This window comes from Pteropus medius, unplaced genomic scaffold (genome assembly GCF_902729225.1).
Source record: "Pteropus medius unplaced genomic scaffold, Ma_sr-lr_union100, whole genome shotgun sequence".
NCBI classification, from domain to species: domain Eukaryota; kingdom Metazoa; phylum Chordata; class Mammalia; order Chiroptera; family Pteropodidae; genus Pteropus; species Pteropus medius.
Window position 1 is genome coordinate 10,803,549 of NW_024355008.1, and position 11,964 is coordinate 10,815,512.

The following is an 11,964-nucleotide window of genomic DNA, read 5'->3' on the forward strand; positions in this document are numbered from 1 at the left end:
GGGAAGAAAAAGAGGAAGGGTAAATTAGTTCTTGAATTTGAATATGAGTAGATAAAGAATCATCTCCATGAAGGTGCCACTAGGAGGACATATCTGGTAAGAAAAATCTGTGAAAGGAGCTTCAAAATTTTGTTACACAAATGACAAAAAAAAAAAAAAGTTTGTTTTAGATCGAAATCACTTATTGATTATTCACAAAAACATAAGCAAATTTACATTTTTTTGGACAGAGGAATAACCTTGAATAACTGCTGTTATTTTTATAGAGAAGTTAGACTCCTTTTACTTTTCTTGTGATTCTGTATAATGTTAGAGAGTATGATTTTTTTTTCAACTGTGAAGCTGCGCTCTGGTGGAAGGTGTGATAAGTTAGAGGTAATTTCTCTTTGGACTATTACTGATGGGATCATTACAGTTATTTCCCATGAGACTACAACAATAAGATAATAGGTTAATAGGTTTTCAAAGGACTTCTGTCTTTAATGAATCCAGTCCTTTATTACTGAAATAGAAAGTAAGAAAAAATTAAAATTTCCCAGGGAAATTTTCCAGCATTCTGTAAGTTATTTCTGTTAAAAACCAGTTGATGTCATAAATTTGTCCCTTTCACATATCCTACAATGAAGTTAAAATTGGGGTTGAGAATAATCTTTTATTTTTCATTAGTCAACCCAACAATGATTATATGCTTCTCAGAAACAAAAACTTCACTTTGGTGCAGATCATCATGAACAGTCACTTAATTTTTAGAAATCTTTGAGTAGCAGGTTTTTAGTTATTGTTCTATGATTGGGTCAAGGCTGAATTGGAAAACAATAGGAAATTTGGAGAATTGTGAAATGCGTGTCCCAAACTTTGCTTTTTCTTTAAGAATTCATTTTATGTAGAAGTATTTTTTTTACTCACATTATCTGTGTAATTACCTTGATTTCTTTCACTTCACTATCACCTAACTTATAAGTGGGTTCTCTACTGTTAAAAATGGCAATGTTAGCAAAATACTGTATCCCAGGTGGGTTCATGTTACTTTCTGCTATTTTAAGCTTAGTACTATGTCAAATAACAGATAATTAATAAACGATTTGTAATGGTGAAGTTGGTGATTAGTTGGAAGGACAATAATAACATTTGTCTCCAAAAAAATAAGAATATTTACTTTACTAAATAATTGCACTTATGCTTTCCAGATGAAGGCTGGGGTGAGTGGTCATCCTCATACCTACCCCAATTCTTCATAGTTCCAAGAAGAATAAATGTAATGCTTTATATGAGAAAAGTTATTGAACTCCTAGCTTAGAACTGCTAGGATAAATCTTACATTCCAAGACTATTTTTCTACAAATTTTACCCGTGAATGAATGCAGATGCCACCCATCATATAAAAAATGTCATGGTATAATTTGGTCACAAAATCACTAGCTAACAGACCCTTAATTAAACCTGGGCATTCTTGCCTGAGCTATTCTGTGTCTTTTGCCACGGAGAGCCCACACTGGAAGTGTAGGAAAGGTTCAAACATGCAGATTTTCGTTTTGGTAAGAAATACTTAAGATTACACAGAGAGTGAGTGATGGTATGAGGATAAAATCCCAGGTCTTTTACTTACTGTCTACTTGCCTTGTGGAGAGGCCAATGTTCTCCCAATTTCTGTACTGGAAAGCTAATACCCTTGAACTTCATCTGTCTATTTTGTGACCATTCTCAACCCAATGTCCAGCAAGCTAGTATCCACAGAAAACACACATAGATCATTTGGAATTCTTAGATATGTTCTTTTACTTTTCATCTTAAGTGATTCTGTAAACATTTATTTTCTAGAATGATCTATATCCTTTTATGTAGAGTCAGATTCTCCTCACATCACCTTGGGTCAAGAATGTCTAATTCCTTATCTTTGCTGATGAAATCTGCACAAGGAGAATTCTATGTTTATTGATCTTTCTGTTATTTAACTTCTTAAAATCTATTAGGGTAGAAATTACAAATGTTCAAACTTAATATCTTAAACTTTCTTTTCTTTAGAGCCCTAGAAGAGTCATAGAACCCTGAAAGTTATTCTGTGGTCTACTTGAATCTGATGAGGAGGAAAGCAGGAGAAAAGGAGTCATTCTCCAAGAGATCTGAAAGAGCAAAAGAGGTGGGAGTAAAAGGCCTAAAAATGTCAAGACTATCTCCTGCCATCTAAGTTACCCAGAGCTTGTGCGAGTTCCAAGAGGAAATCATTTTACCTCTCAGGTCTGTTGTAGGACTTGATTTTGTAAAGCAGTGCAGTGTTGTACTGTTGAAAGGATACTGGACTTAGAAACACAGGCCACCACTTAGAGGCTGACTTTGCCTGAGACTGGTGGCAACCCTGTGTTAATCACTATTCAATGAGCTTCCACATTTGCACCCAGAAAATTAATAAGTAAGGCCAGATAACTGACCATTCTGCTCTAAACAATGATGTAATTCCGGGAAAGGGGGAATAAAGGGAAAAGATGTGAAAAAGAGAGAAGAAAGAAGTCGAGAAGACTAAGGACCAAAGAACTTCACCGAGATTACCATTTGCTTTCCTGTGGATGTTCCATCTTTTCTTCCCCTAATCTTAGGTCTGTTAGTCTGTTTCCTCATCACTTGGAGTCTAGTCTACTACCTGCTTACTGCTTTGCTAATAGCTGTTATCTCTAGAACCCTTGGTTTCTCTGCTATTCTTCATGTACCTCTGTGACATTTACCACAATGAAAATGGGACTGAATTTATTGTGAAATAACATTGGCAACTTTCACTTTACTTACCTATTTTTATAGCAGAATAAATATTGTTAGTCTTAGATAGCAGTTCACATTTTTTAAAAAAGCATGCATTGCTTATTTATCGCATAATATGACCTGGCCCTATTTTAGTCATTCTGAATTCAGACTAGTATAATGAAAATATATTATGAAAACAGGCATTTTGGAGGTTCAAGTGCTTTGTCTCTCCTGGCTTCTTTCCCCGTGAGTTCACTTTTCACAGTAGCAGAGGAAGCATGTATGGGTATACAATTCCTTTTGTTCTAAATATATCGATTTAATTAGTGAAACAATTTTTGAACTTTTAAATATCATGAAACCCATTAGTGACTTTTTCAGTATCTTTTGCTTCTTTGTCTGTATCCCATGTGACCTTGGAACTAAAACTTAAGTTGTTTTCATTGTTGAGTTGGATATTTATATATTTAGTAAGCTTTTCGGATGTTATTTAATTCTGTATTGTTTCTTATATTTGTATTAAGATGCCGAACAATTAAAAGTTTCAACTCTAAATATTTTGTTCATGATATTCTCTCAGGAAATATGGGAAATGTGAGCATTAATGAGAATCCTTGTATTTTCCCACTCTGTGTGGAACTTTCCTCTCTCATTTGTCACCCCTAAAAAATGCCATTGACAGTTCTGATTAATCACAGAGTCACGAATCAGATGTCCCTGATCTGGCCAGTGGGGGCTCCTTCAAGTTGGTGCCTGTGTCCTTTTAATATGACCTGGTTAATTTCGCAGTACACACATGCTCTTTTAATTTTGCTTTTAGATATCAACCTTTGTAAACTGATTACCTCACACAGTTTTGAATTTAATAGGAATTACCACCCTGCTTCTGTTTTTGCTGTATTTCTGGTGTCTTGGCTGCCAGATCAGGCAGGATAACTTAAAGCAGCAGTTCTAAAATATTTAGGTTCAAGACCCTTTTACATGCTTAACAACATTATTGAGGATTCCAAAGAGTTTTTTTATAAAGTGAATTAAGTCTGTTGATATTTATCATATCTGAAATTAAGGTTGATAAATACGTGCACACACACACACACACACACACACACACACACAACAAACACACAAGCATGCATTCTATTAGCCATCAGAGTGATGTCAACATCACACATCATGTAGCTTCTGGAAAACTCCACAGCACACTTGTGAAAGAGTGAGAGTGAAAAAGGCAAATAATGTGTTGGTGTGACTGTGACAATAATTTTGACTTTATGGACCCTCCTGAAATGGACTCAGAGACAATACTGAAGACTACTCACTTGAAGTATAGGCAAATAAGGAGACCACCTTATAAGACTCCATGAGTCTTTCTCAAAGGAAGAACTTACTAAACAGCCATCTTCACAGAACTTAAGCACTCTACCATTCCACTGTAACTTTAGTTAGGTCATCACCATTCTGGAAATTCCTTTCAAAGTTCAGAGAGCTGTAGGGCTAATCTTTCTTCATCACTAATAATTTTATTTAAATTGACTTATTAAATGGGTTATCAGTTACCTTGCAAGCTATTGAGAAACTTAGAATATAGGTAGGTTTTGATGGACGAGTCTTGGGAGGGTCATAAGAAATGAAGAGAGGAGGAGAAAAGAGTAACTCAGAGCAGGTGGCTCTGTCTGCGAAGGCAGATCTAAACCTTGTTGTGCACAAGTCTTGCCCCGTGACTCTTGTTTTCTCACCCCTGGAAGGAGCATACTGACCCTGTAGTGCTTTTTCTGAATTTGTGAATTGGAAAAGGGCAGCTTGGGCTTTGCACATTTAAGCCAGATTGGGAAAGTTGTAAACATTTGAGTCACTTAGAATAACTCAATCATATAATTGTTTTGTTTTGTAAAATTTTAGAAAAATTCCAGGGTGATGGTAAACCAGCTAAGAGACAGGGGAAAGGGGGGTAAAAAAAAATGCCTTTTGTGCTTAAATAAAACTAAAACTGAAGGCAGAATTTAGAATGAGGTGGGGGTAGGAATTTATTAATCATCAATCAGGTAACATTTTATAAACAGGTTCAAAGAACACAAAATCTACACTATGACTAAGGTTCATAGGCTTTGGTTAAAACAGTTTTCTTGGACTAACTTTCTTCTATTATTCTTAGGCCATCAAGAAAGATATTTTACTTTTTAAAAATAAAACCTCCTAAGCTAATTCCTCTCAGCTGTATTTTTTTCTAAATATTTGCTCTCAAAACATTCCATATTTGACCTCAGTCTCTCCACCACAGTTACACAGAGCTATGATTCAATTCTAAGCAAGCCAAGTTTTGTACAGGAATTACATTCATTTGAGCCTTCTGAGATAAGGAATGTATTTAAGCTTATACCCTAGGTGTAAAAAATGAGGCTTTTTAGTGACTTTTCTCAGGAAACACTGCGAATGTGAGATGGAGCTGAAATTCCAACTCAGAACCTCAGACTTCTTGTCCAGTGCCCTCTCTGTCCCCTCCATTCATACTGTGGTTCATCTCACATCCTACTTGTCAATATAAATGATTTACTCTAACAATATATTCTGAATCCAACTCCTACCCCCAATCCTATCACCTGGCCCAAACTATCATTATCTTTCTCCTAGATTGTTCCCATAGCTTTCTAATTAATTTCCTTGCTTCTGCTTTCTCCTTCTTTTAATCTATTCTTATAACTGTTTTAAAATATAAGTTAGACAAATCATATCATTCTTTTGCACAAAATATCCCAGAGCTTCCCATCTTATTTAGAAACCAAAGTCTTTACGTGGGCTCTCAGGCTCTACATAATTGGATTCTCTGATACTCTCGGAAATCATCTCTTACTGCTTTTTTCTTGATCTTGTTCTGTCAGCTACACCAGCCTCCTTGCTATCTCACCAACATTCAGGCATGCTTCCATCATAGGACTTTGGTGCTTACTCTTCTCTCTGCCTAGAATGTTCTTCCTGAAGATAGCCACATATGCCCTATCCCCAGCAAACATTCTCTATCTCCCTATTCTGCTTCATTTTCCTCCACTGCACCCAAAACCATTTAGCATGCAATATGCTTTACTTGTTATTTTGTTTATTATATGTCTCCTGTTAAATTGTAAGCTTCATGAGAGCAGAGGTTTTTTATCTGTTCGCTTGCTTTCTTACCTTCCCTGAGAACCTAGTACAAGTGGTCAATACATATTTCTTGGATAAATTGATTTTACGCTAATACATTATGGGAAAGAGGAAGTAGCTCAAACAGCTTTGCACTGTAACATGTCTCCAGCCCTATGGGAGAGTGTGATTGAACTAGAGAATGAAAAGGACTTTTAGAAATTGATGGTCCTGAACATGAGGCATGGAGACTAGGATAATGAATTTAGAGCCAAAAGAATGGGGTTTAAGTTTCATTCCTGGTAGTAATGTGTTATCTTGGGCCAGTGATTTTATCACTCTGAATTTTTATTTCCTCAATTACAAATCCGATGTTCCCCAAGTCTATCTTACTGAGTAGCTGTAAGGCTCAAATGAGAAGGGGATATATCTCCCAGCATGTGCAAGTTTATGTACTGAGGCATGTCTGCCCTGTGACGTCAAAATTCCCACCGAAATAGCACAGGCCTTGTGTCCTCAGTTGCTTTCTAATTCTCATTCCCACAGTCAGCCCTACCCTTCTTCAGAAATAGTTGTAGATTTGAAGAGGAGATAGGACTGTTGACAGTAGAAGCTGCCTCTGGTCTGAGCAGAGAGAAAATCTGCTGGGTTTTGTTTTGACAGAAGCAGACACCCCACTACACCATCCAGGATGATTCGGCCTTTCCTTGTGTTGAAGATAAGACAAAAGGATAACACAAAAGTTCTTGCTATTTAGCATTTGGCTTTCTGAATACAGTTTTGCCATCTTTCTCTAGAGTATTAACAGCCATGACCTGCTGTCAGAGATGGAAAAGAGCCCTCAAAAACACTTAAAGAGAATGCCAAAATTGATATCCCTGACTTCTCTCTCTAAAGTTATGTGGCTTTATCATATCTGATTAATATGTCATGATAGAAGGACCTTTCAAGAAGAATTTGAAAGGCTCCAGAGAATAGATATTTTAATACTTTTAACCAAAATCTTATTAGCCTAGATAGTGGAAAATTCAACTCAAAGAGTTGGAACTCAAAAAGAGTGTTATGTTTTTCTGGAAGTAGCTTTCACTTTTTAGTCCAACAGCAGAAAGGTACTGAAGTCCAGCTGCCAGATGATGCACTTCAAATGCCACATAATTCTGTATCCGGTGTTTAGTCTGCATCTAGTTATTTCCTTAACTTGTACACACATTGGTTTCCCTTCTTATAAATCAAAGACAATATTCTAAATGTCTCACATAAAAATAAATCATGTGATAGCTTTAATTACATTCTTTTAAAAAATGTGTTAATTAATAGGCTAGATGGTTCTTAGGTAAGAAATATCAGGAAGCACTAAAATTTCAGTGATAGTGAGCAAGCAGTCATCGGAAGCACTTTGATTCTATTGTGCACCTTCAGGGGTGAGGAGGACTGGATTAGCCTAAAAATATTCTAGAATTTTATTCCCCCTTTCTATTTGTCCCAGTGGGTTTCTAAGAGGCCAAGCCAGTTCTGCAGCTGCCTAGACATGGTTGGAAACCCCTTGGGTAAAGGAGATGTTTCTTTCTACTCCATCTTACAGACAACTTTAATTTACAAATACCTTGGAATGAGAGAATGTATTCTTTGAGGGAACGCCGGGCCTATTAATTTGTGTTTGATTTGACTGAGTTCTATTACCAACATGTCATGAGAAGTCACCATCTTGTATAAACAAAGGTTAGCTATAGCTTGAGACCTAGTGTCTCAAGAGTTGACTGACATATATGCTCCAGGATAAGCTGAAACTTCCTGATGTATGCCAACAGGCATATGGCATCATGTGAATCTCTGTTGAAAAGACTGGGTAAGAATCATAGAAAATCAAAGACAAAAGGGATTTCAAAGATAAGGAAACTGAGGCCTAGAAATTTTAAGTGACTCACTGAAATCACACAAGCCTCACTCCTGTACCAGGTTGGGTGAGAGAACCACACAGCAGAAATTTCCAATATATCTACAAAGACTTTTATGTGGCCTGACAGGATATGGTTAGGGGCACATTTAAATATAGTTTCAGGACCTCAGCACTAACTGGAACCTAAAACTTTCCCAAACTGTTTTCCTCTATATGAGGTTCAAAGATATTTCCGTCACTAGTTTTTGACATACCTCCAGCTTCCTTGGCAGCAAACAGATAAACATCAGGTTTGATAGACAATATGTCAGCTGACAATATGACAGCTCTGATCTTATGCTTCAATGATGGAGAATTCTTTCCTTTGGCTAGAGTAATTTTTATGGTTTTCAGCAAAAAAAAAAATTTCCATGTATCTGGATGAGAGAGAATACATTCTTGAGTGAGGAGGGGAAAGTTTCCAGGTATATCAGGTTAACAATGAAAACAAACAAAACAAAACAAATAAAAACCACTTATGAAGCTAATACTTGAATGTATTTCCATTCACTCTTATCAAAAACTAAACATATCAGAGAGAACATTTAAACGATGGTGATGTCACTAGAGCAAAAGGAGTCCATCTGCTTGTGTGCGTCTGGGTCAAAGAAGAGATGTGTGCAGGTTTCACAGCAAAGAAAGTTAAGGTTTATTTAGAGAGTTGCAAGTCTCGGAGACACAGGCGAGCTATTGATCTCAACAACCTGGCTCCCTGGGCACCTCAAGAGTACAGATTACAAAGGGAAAAATCAGCAGTTATGGAAACTAGGAAAGTTGTGGGTGGTGGGTGCTATTGATTGGGCGACTGGACGGGGTTAGGGTAATTGACCATTGTGTTCGGTTCTGGAATCGGCCATGGTGCCATCTTGTCTAGTCTTGTGGCCCGCTCCTGTCGCTGGTAGAGTCATTCTGCCTCACTGAGCCTGGAGCTGAAACACATCTAAGCTAAGATGTTATCCTTAATGTAATTGAAACTTCTTATCCCCATGACTATAGACCTGAGGCTCCATAAATCTTGTCTTAAGGCTTAATGATTAAAGGAGCAGGCATAGCAGTAGAAGGATATGGGTGGAGAAAACATGTAAGTCAAAACACTGTTATCTGGGCAAGGCCAGGCCTGCATCAGAAAAAAAAAAAAAAAAAAAAAACCATATTAAATGAAATGCAGTTTATGTGCAGTTACAGTGAAAAGAAGAGAAAGAAAATAAGTGATTTTATAAGTTTGGGGCTCATGTTTGGCTTGGTTTATTGAACAAAGAGATAGAATGGAAATAATGATGTCATTAGATGAAGATTGTGATAATTGGATTTTATACCATTTAAGTATGTAATAGTTTTCTGACCATACAGTTGTTAGAATGACATTGCATTTCTCTTTACTGTTCTATACTTATGTTTCTGCTAGTTGTGTTTATGGTGATCAGAATAGCAGCATGTACCTTACAGTGGATAGCATTTATCAAGCACTGTTTCAGCCACCTTACAGTATTGGGTCCTGAGAGACAATTGCAGTGGGAGGCACTAATCAAATCCTTTTCCTAGAGAAATTTAACACTTAATGACAGACGAAATAAATTTAACTGCATGTTTTTAAAAACAACTTGTGAAAAATCATGAAATAATGTCATAAAGGGAAATAAAATTTAGAAATGTATTTATTATAATTCAATTTATACTTGGATTCCACATAATTACATACGTAATGATAAGATGTCTTGGATATGGATAATAGGGAATAAGATAGGCCATATGTTGATTGCTGTTGAAATTGAGGTTCATTACATGCTTCTCTCTACTATTGCATATGTTTGAAAATCTCATAGTCCCAAATTTAAAAAAAAAGAACTAGGCTCCAAATTTGTTTAACTAGCTACTTGAAGGTGGTCTTTAATCTAAGCAAGAACACTGTTATCGCCTCTATTTTCACAATCTATTCATCTCTGCCACCTTTTCATCTGGTTTCCAAATAAAATCTTTTCTCAGCCAACAACCTTTAATTCCATTACTCTAGATCTTTATCAATGGAAATATAATCCCAAATGCTCTGCTCTCAATCTTCTATCAAAACCCCAGTGTTAAAATGATTATACAACTACTCTCTTGACAAAGGTCATAGTAGAAAATTGTTGACAGAAATTAATCAAGCAGGATTTATTTTCAAATCCAAAAGAAAATCACCATGGTCAGGATACATGGCAGAGAGCTTTGCTATAGTTTCTTTTACTGATTGGGCCTCCAATGCTTTATCAAAGAGTACACTGTTGCAGATGATAAAGTAGGAGTGATATTTACTTCACTCCTTTGGGGACTACCGCTGACTTCCTCTGTGACTAGAGTGTTCCTGCTCCTAATTTAAAGTGAATACAGGGTAAAAGGTCAGGTATCTCATCATTTCTGGAGTTACACTATATGCGATATTATTGCAAAACTTTAAACATCTTTTTTATTTCTCATTCTGAGATACTCTAAGCTGTTAAAGCCAGCTTTATGCACATTTTCAAACTCAGTGCTGATGAACCAGACCCAGGAGTCATGACTTTCTACTCATTCTTGAATTCACTTCACAGTGACCTTTAGGAGTAATTGACCAAGGACACATAATCCATCTAAATGGTGTGTATTCTTGGAACACATAATCTTAGCTCATTATAGCATCACTTACACCATCTGCTCTTTTTGAACAATGTTGTGAGAAGCATTTGTGGGCATCATCAGTGTATTTGCTGAGAAATGATGCTGACGTCAAAATACACTATACTGCTTAGTGTTCTAGCTAAAAACCAATACTAGAAAAAACTTACTTTCTCAAAGGAATTGGCATTCTCTCTTCTTTCTGATTCTAATTATATAAATAATTGATTTTCCCTTCTTGCCTTGACTATCAAGAAGGCAAAGTCCAATTAAGAAATTTCTTTCTAATTATAGAAATAAATAATAATATGTGCTCATTACAGAAAAGTTGTAAATTACCGAAGAGTAAAGAAGGAAGGAGAGAAAATTAACCCAATATCTCAGCATCCATACTGAGATAATGTTAACATTTTAATGATACTGTTAACACTTTTGTAAAAGCCGAATATGATATTTAATTAATATAATTGAATTTACTAGTATGGTTGATATGAGAGCTCACCTTTTACTTGGTTGTAAATTTCCCAGTTTACTACTTTTTAAATATATATATTTTGAAACTGCTTTAAGTCACTTTGGGGAAGAGGAAGGGCAAATAAAATTTTATTCTTAAACTAATATTGTGGAAATATTAAACAACTCTTGCCAAATCTAGGTCTTTTGATATAATATCTACACAACTGTGAAATTATGAAGATTAAACCAGATAAATCACTGATTGCATACTGAAAACTTCAAAGTACTGTAAAATAATTATTAAGAAAAAGCTAATATTTACTGAGTGCATTGCTATTTTACCAGACATGATGCTGATTGCAGTTCATATATTATGTTATTTAATATTCACTGCAACTTTATGAAAGGGTAGCATTATTCTATATTACAACAACAACAACAAAAACAAACACTATAATAACAACTACAACAAAAATCCTGGAGACCTTGGAAGGCTAAGTAATATTTTCAGTTATAAACTGGCAGAACTAGATATAACTAGATGAAAAGAATTTTGATGTGAGAATAGTTTCAAGAGAGAGAACCCTAGAAAAAGAACTCTTAGCTGTGGCTTCCTGAAAGCCATCGAATCAGATAATCTAATTGGATTCAAAGTATTAATTCTTTACCCTATCAAAAGCAAGGGAAATTATTTAGCTGACTTTAAGGCCAACTACAGTTATGTAAGTTTTGAGTCTCCAGGCAAGCTAGTGGCCCCCCCAAAGAGGTTATAATGATGTTGAGAAGATGATTTCTTTATTTGCCCATAGGAAAATCTGCTCCTCTGTAAGTATAAAAAGCATCAGATGACTCAACTTCAGGGAGATGGCTGCACAGATACAAAGGTATTTATTCTCAATCTATTTTCCAGGCTAGGTCAACATTGGCTTCTTCCTGCCCTGTACAGTAATCTTCTTGTTTAGACTTGACTAATCTTCTTAACCCAACTAGGGATAATGAACAATCATGTAAGTAAAATCTGGGGATTCCTGAGAAGCAATTCCAGAAAACTATAGTCAGAAATATATGACTCTGAGGCAATAAAAGCACAAGTC

At 35.9% G+C, this 11,964-nt stretch overlaps 1 long non-coding RNA gene across 1 annotated transcript; it reads right to left on the bottom strand.

Moving 5' to 3' along the window:
• Window positions 1-943: 943 nt before the first annotated feature.
• LOC120598063 (uncharacterized) lies at window positions 944-10,997 on the bottom strand. Its single transcript, XR_005651493.1, has 2 exons — window positions 10,917-10,997; window positions 944-8,900 (listed from the first exon to the last, which is right to left on the bottom strand). It is a non-coding gene; the product is annotated as an uncharacterized LOC120598063 (long non-coding RNA).
• Between the last annotated feature and the right edge of the window lie 967 nt (window positions 10,998-11,964).